This window comes from Elephantulus edwardii, unplaced genomic scaffold (assembly GCF_000299155.1).
Source record: "Elephantulus edwardii isolate Elephantulus edwardi_28Jun2011 unplaced genomic scaffold, EleEdw1.0 scaffold00033, whole genome shotgun sequence".
NCBI lineage: Eukaryota > Metazoa > Chordata > Mammalia > Macroscelidea > Macroscelididae > Elephantulus > Elephantulus edwardii.
In genome coordinates, this window is record NW_006399783.1 from 13,728,733 (window position 1) to 13,734,271 (window position 5,539).

At 44.3% G+C, this 5,539-nt stretch overlaps 1 pseudogene; it reads right to left on the reverse strand.

Annotated features, from left to right (window-relative positions):
* Positions 1-417: 417 nt before the first annotated feature.
* Positions 418-1,334, reverse strand: LOC102877477 (annotated as a pseudogene).
* Positions 1,335-5,539: the final 4,205 nt, after the last annotated feature.

The window sequence follows — 5,539 nt, forward strand, 5'->3', positions numbered from 1 at the left end:
CACTATACAGGAGAGAAATGAGAAGTTTTTCCCTATAAAGATTTATAGTTTAAAAAAACCTCACAGCGGGTTCCTATAAGGTGGAACCAACTCAATAGCAATAGATTTTCAATTTTTGTCTGCATTTTATTTTCCCAATTTTTTTATTTTTTCATTTTTTTGGCTGCGTACAGTGCACTTTCTTGATGCTATGTGATAAGGTGGACTCTCTAAGCCCCTCCCCTTTCTCAGAGGCCTGAATGAAAACTGTCAAGGATGTTAGATTCTCAGTTTATGTGTTAGGGATCGAGTTGGAACAAGGACTCTCCAGCAGATGAGAGTCTCTTTCTCCTTCTAGTGCTATTGCTGGGGCTGGTGGTCCAAGGGACTTTTATTCTTTGGAGGCCACGTGAACCATCAGGTCAATCACCCTGCTCTCTAGCCAAATTCATTGTTGTATCAGGAAATGAGTCTGACAAAGTTTCATGTAAATGCCAGCCCCAGTATAAAAAAAAAAATGGAAGAGTGGGTGTCATGATTGAAGTCACAAGAAACAACCTGGTTAGAGACCTTTCTGATGCCTGCTTTCCTATTTTCTTGGTGTCATTATATTTGACAGCTTTCTCCAGATGGCAGGTCAGATCTATGACTTACACATTGAGGGTGGGGACATGGAAAGCCATATCAGTAAGTTTTCCATTCAGCTCAGGGATGACCTTTCCCATGACCTTGGCAGCACCAGTAGATGCAGGGATGATGTTCCGGGAAGCTCCATAGCTATCACACCACAGCTTTCCAGAGGGGCTATCCAGTGATGACATGGACTGTGGTCATGAGTTCCTCTAAGATGATGAAGTTGTCATGGATGACCTTGGCCAGGGATCCAAGCATTGGGAGGTGCACGAGACATTGCTGATAATCTTGAGAGAGTTGCCATACTTCTCATAGTTTAGGCCCATCACAAACATGGGGGCATCGGCAGAAGGAGCAGAGATGATTACCCGTTTGGTACCACCTTTCAAGTGATATCCAGCCTTATCCAAGGTTGTGAAGACACCAGTGGACTCCACAAAATATTCAGGGCCAGCATCATCCCACTTGATGTTGGCAGGATCTGGCTTCTGGAAGATAGTAATGGCCTTCCCATTGATGACCAGCTTCCCATTCTCAGCCTTGACAATGCTGTTGCACTTGCCATGGGTAGAATCATACTGCAACATATATAGACCATGTAATTGGGGCCAATAAAGTGGGCCATTGATGGCAACAACATCCACTTTGCCAGAGTTAGAAGCAGCCCTGGTGACCAGGTCTCCAATGTGGTCAAAACTGCTTACTCTGACCTTCACCAGCATGTCTCAGGGATGCAGCTGAGGCTTAATGAGAAGAGAGGGCTATTGGTCGATCGACGAGGAGCAGAGAGCCCCTTTTCCCTATTTAAGAGACAGGAATATAAGAAGTCTTTTATTAGACTCAACTGTGCCATAAGAGATTTAGCGGGTATATATCATTGTCTGAAAGCAATAGGGAGTGGTGGTGGTTGTTGTTATGTGGTTGTGGTTGTTGTTGTTATGTGCTGTCAAGTTGCTTGCGACTCATAGCGACCCTATGTACAACAGCCCTAAACTCTGCTCTGTCCTGTGCCAGGGACTGTGAATTGGACCTTAGATGCTTTATAGAAAAGGCAAGTGCTCCTTAGCCTCTCTTTATTGTTGCTACATGGAACCATTGACCTCTAGTAACTAGATACCCCATCCCCCCCCAAAATGTTTCATGAGCTGGATACTTACATATAACACAGCCTGTAAGGGGGAGAAGCAGGTGCCTCCTGAGGCCACAGCCACTCTGAGCTTCAGATGGGGGAGCTTGGGTGCAGTGGACAGGCCTAAGGCTCACCAGCTCCTCTAACAGTGTGAGTCATGGGAACACTAGGCCGCACGGGACATGACAACGGAGAATGAAAGAGAATGAAAGGACCTCGTGGAACCCATCTCCTCAAACCATGCTGATTATAGATGCACTCCAGTGGTAAAAACCAGGGACCACTTTCTGAGCTCCTAAGTATAAGCTTTGCAGCTGTTACATATATAAATCTTAAAACAAACAAAACCACACCAAAACATCCAAACACAATCAAAACCTTAAACTCATTGCCATCAAGTCAATTCCAACTGATAGTGACCTCCCACTGAATTTCCAAGGCTGTAAATTTTAGAGGAAGGAGATGGCCCATTTTCCTCCATGAAACAGCAGCTGGATTCAAACTGCCACCTTTTGCATTAGCAGCACAACATGTAACTCTCTGTGCTGCCAGAACTCCTCAATACACAGTCATGATAAGTTGTTTATATTCTATTCATTGTTGTTGTTTTTATGTACTGTCGATTCACCTGCAACTCGTAGTGACCCTATGTACAACAGCCTTAAACCCTGCTCTATCCTGTGCCATTCTCACTGTCTCCAATACACCCATCCCAATGACCCCATTCAGTGAATCAATTCACCTCATAGGGAGTCTTCCCCTCCTGAGCTGTCCCTCCTCCTCCCAAGAATGGCATCCCTCTCCAAGGACCGGTCCCTACTTGAAACATGTCCAAAGTATGTCAGGCGAAGCCCCAGAATCCTTGCCTCCAAGGAGCAGCCCAGTTTAACCCTTTCCAGGATGAACCTGTTTGTTTTCTTGGCAGTCCATGGTACATACGATACTCTTCTCCAGCACCACAGCTCAAAGGCGTCAATTCTCCTTCTATCCTCCCTAGTCATTGTCCAACTCTCTGATGCATAACAAGTGATTGCAAAGACGATGACATGTATCAGGTGCACCTTAGTCTCCAGAGTAACACCATTTGGAGAGGTCCCTAACAGCAAACTTTCCCATCACAATACATCTTTTAATTTCCTGGCTGCGGGACCAAGAGTGTTGACTGTGGAGCCAAGCAGACTAAAGCTGTTAATAATCCCAATCTCTTCACCATCCATCCTGATGCTGCCAATTGGTCCAGTGGTGAGAATCTTTGTCTTCTTGATATTGAGCCTCAATCCATATTGAAGGCTGCAGTCATTGACCTTCTGTATTGACATTGACATTGTATTCATTAAGGAAAAGAATTAATCCTGAGAAAATCAAGCCAAATAAATGTTCACCCCTTTGGCTGCAATGACTATACATGATATGACATGATAGGGTGTTGGGTGATGACACCGTGAGGAGAGATGTGGAGGCTACAGAGTGAGGAACGAGGCCAGTGTTCTCAGAAGAAAGCAGTGGCATTTGGTTAGCATGGTGGTGTGGACTGAATGGCATCTCCCCAAAATATGTGTTGAAATCCTAACCCCTTTACCTCTAAATAGATTGTGATTGGGAAAAGAGGTTTTCTTTTGCTGTTGTTGTTAGGTGCTGTCAAGCCTGACTCATAACAATCCTATGAACAATAGATCTGAGCCCTACCCTATCCTGTGCCAACCTCTCAATCTCTGATGCACTCAAGTCCATTGCTGCAGTTACCATGTCAACACACCTGGTTAAGGGTCTTCCTCTCCTTTGCCATTTCTGTACCTTTCCAAGCATGATGTCCTTCTCCAAATAATAGCCTCTCCTAGCAACATGCTAAAGATATTTGAGATGAAGCTTCTAATGAGCAATCTGGCTTCACCTTCTCCAAGACTTATCTGTTTTTTCTTTTAGCAGTTAAACTCTCCTCCAAAGCATTGTTCAAAGACGTCAATTTTCCTCTGTCATTCTAATTCATTGTTTAGCTCTCAGATGTATGTTGTTATTGTTGTTATATGCCTTTAAGTTGCCTGTGACTCATAGCAACCCTCTGTTTAACAGCCCTAAACCCTGCTCTATCTGTGCCAACCTCACTGTCTCTGACACACCTACCCCCATTACCCCAGTTACTGAATTGATCCATCTTATCAAGGTTCTTCCTCTCCTGCGCTGTCCCTCCACCTTCCCAAGCATGATGTCCCTCTCCAAGGACTGATCTCACCTTGCAACATGTCCAAAGTATGTCAGATGAAGCTTCAGAATCCTTACCTCCGTGGAGCAGTCTGGCTTCACCCTCTCCAGGACAAACCTGTTTGTTCTCCTAGCAGTCCATGGCATATTCAATACTCTTCTCCAATAGCACAGCTCAAAGGCATCAATTATCCTTCTATCATCCCTACTCATTGTCTAGCTTTCTAATGCATAGCAAGTAAGGTATAGCAAGGGATTGAAAAGGCCATGGTCTGAGTCAGGTCCACGTTATTCCTCAAACTAGTATCATTGCTCTTTAGTAATTTGGGGAAGTCTCTGACTGCAGACTTTCCCAGTGAAATACATCTCCTGATCTCCTGACTGCTGGTACCAAGCGTGTTGATTGTTAATCCAAGTGAGATGATGTCACTGACAGCTTCAATCTTTTACTCCGTCTATCATGATGTCACCCATGGGTTCAGGGATGTGAATTTTCATTTTCTTAATGCTGAGAAGCAATCCTTATTGAAGGCTGCAGTCTTTGACCTTCTGCAGCAAGTGTTTCAGGTACTCCTCACTTTCTGCAAGCAAGGTTGTATCATCTGCGTAATTCAGGTTATTGATGAATCTTCCTCCAATCCTGACGCCATATTGTTCTCCATAGAATTCCTACTTTCAAATAATTTGGTCAGCATACAGATTGAATATGTTTGGAGAGAGGATAGAATTCTGACACAATCCTTTCTTATTTTTAAACCATGCGTTATCCTTCACTCTGTTTGCACAATAGCCTCCTGGTCTAGATACAAGTTTCAGATGAGCATGATTAAGTGCTCTAGGATTCCCATTCTTCTCAATGTAAGCCATAATTTATTATGAGCCACAGAGTCAAATGCCTTTGCGTAATCAATAAAGAAAAAAAAATAGCTATCTTTCTGGTACTCTCTGCTCACAACCAGATGCCATCTGACATCAGCAATGATATATATCCCTGGTGCCACGACATCTTCTGGATGCAGCTTAGATTACTGGCAGTTCCCTGTCAATGTATTATTTTAGATGTCTTTGAATGATCTTCAGCAGTGAGGATTTTGCTTGCATGAGATAGTAATGATGCTGTTTGATAACTTCTATGTTCTGTCAGACCTTTCTTGTGAATGGGAACAAATACTCTTCTAACTGGTCATCCAGGCAGCTGCCATCCAAATTTCCTGTCATAGACTGGTGTTATGTTTCTGACTGGTACAGGAGAAGATTGCCCCTCCTTCTCCAGCAGAACATCTGGTAGATTTGAACCGTGCACTTTAGGATTGTAGTGCAGCTTCTTGCCACTAGGCCACCACAGCTCCCTGGTTGTTTTTGTTGTTGTTGTTGTTGTTATGTGCCGTCGAGTCACTTGCGACTCATAGCGACCCTATGTACAACATCCCTAAACTCTACTCTGTCCTGTGGCAATCGCACTGTCTCCGATACACCCATCCCCACCACCCCAGTCACTGAATCAATCCACCTCATAGGGGGCCTTCCCCTCCTGCGCTGTCCCTCCACCCTTCCAAGCATGATGTCCTTCTCCAAGGACCAGTCTTTCCTCACAACATG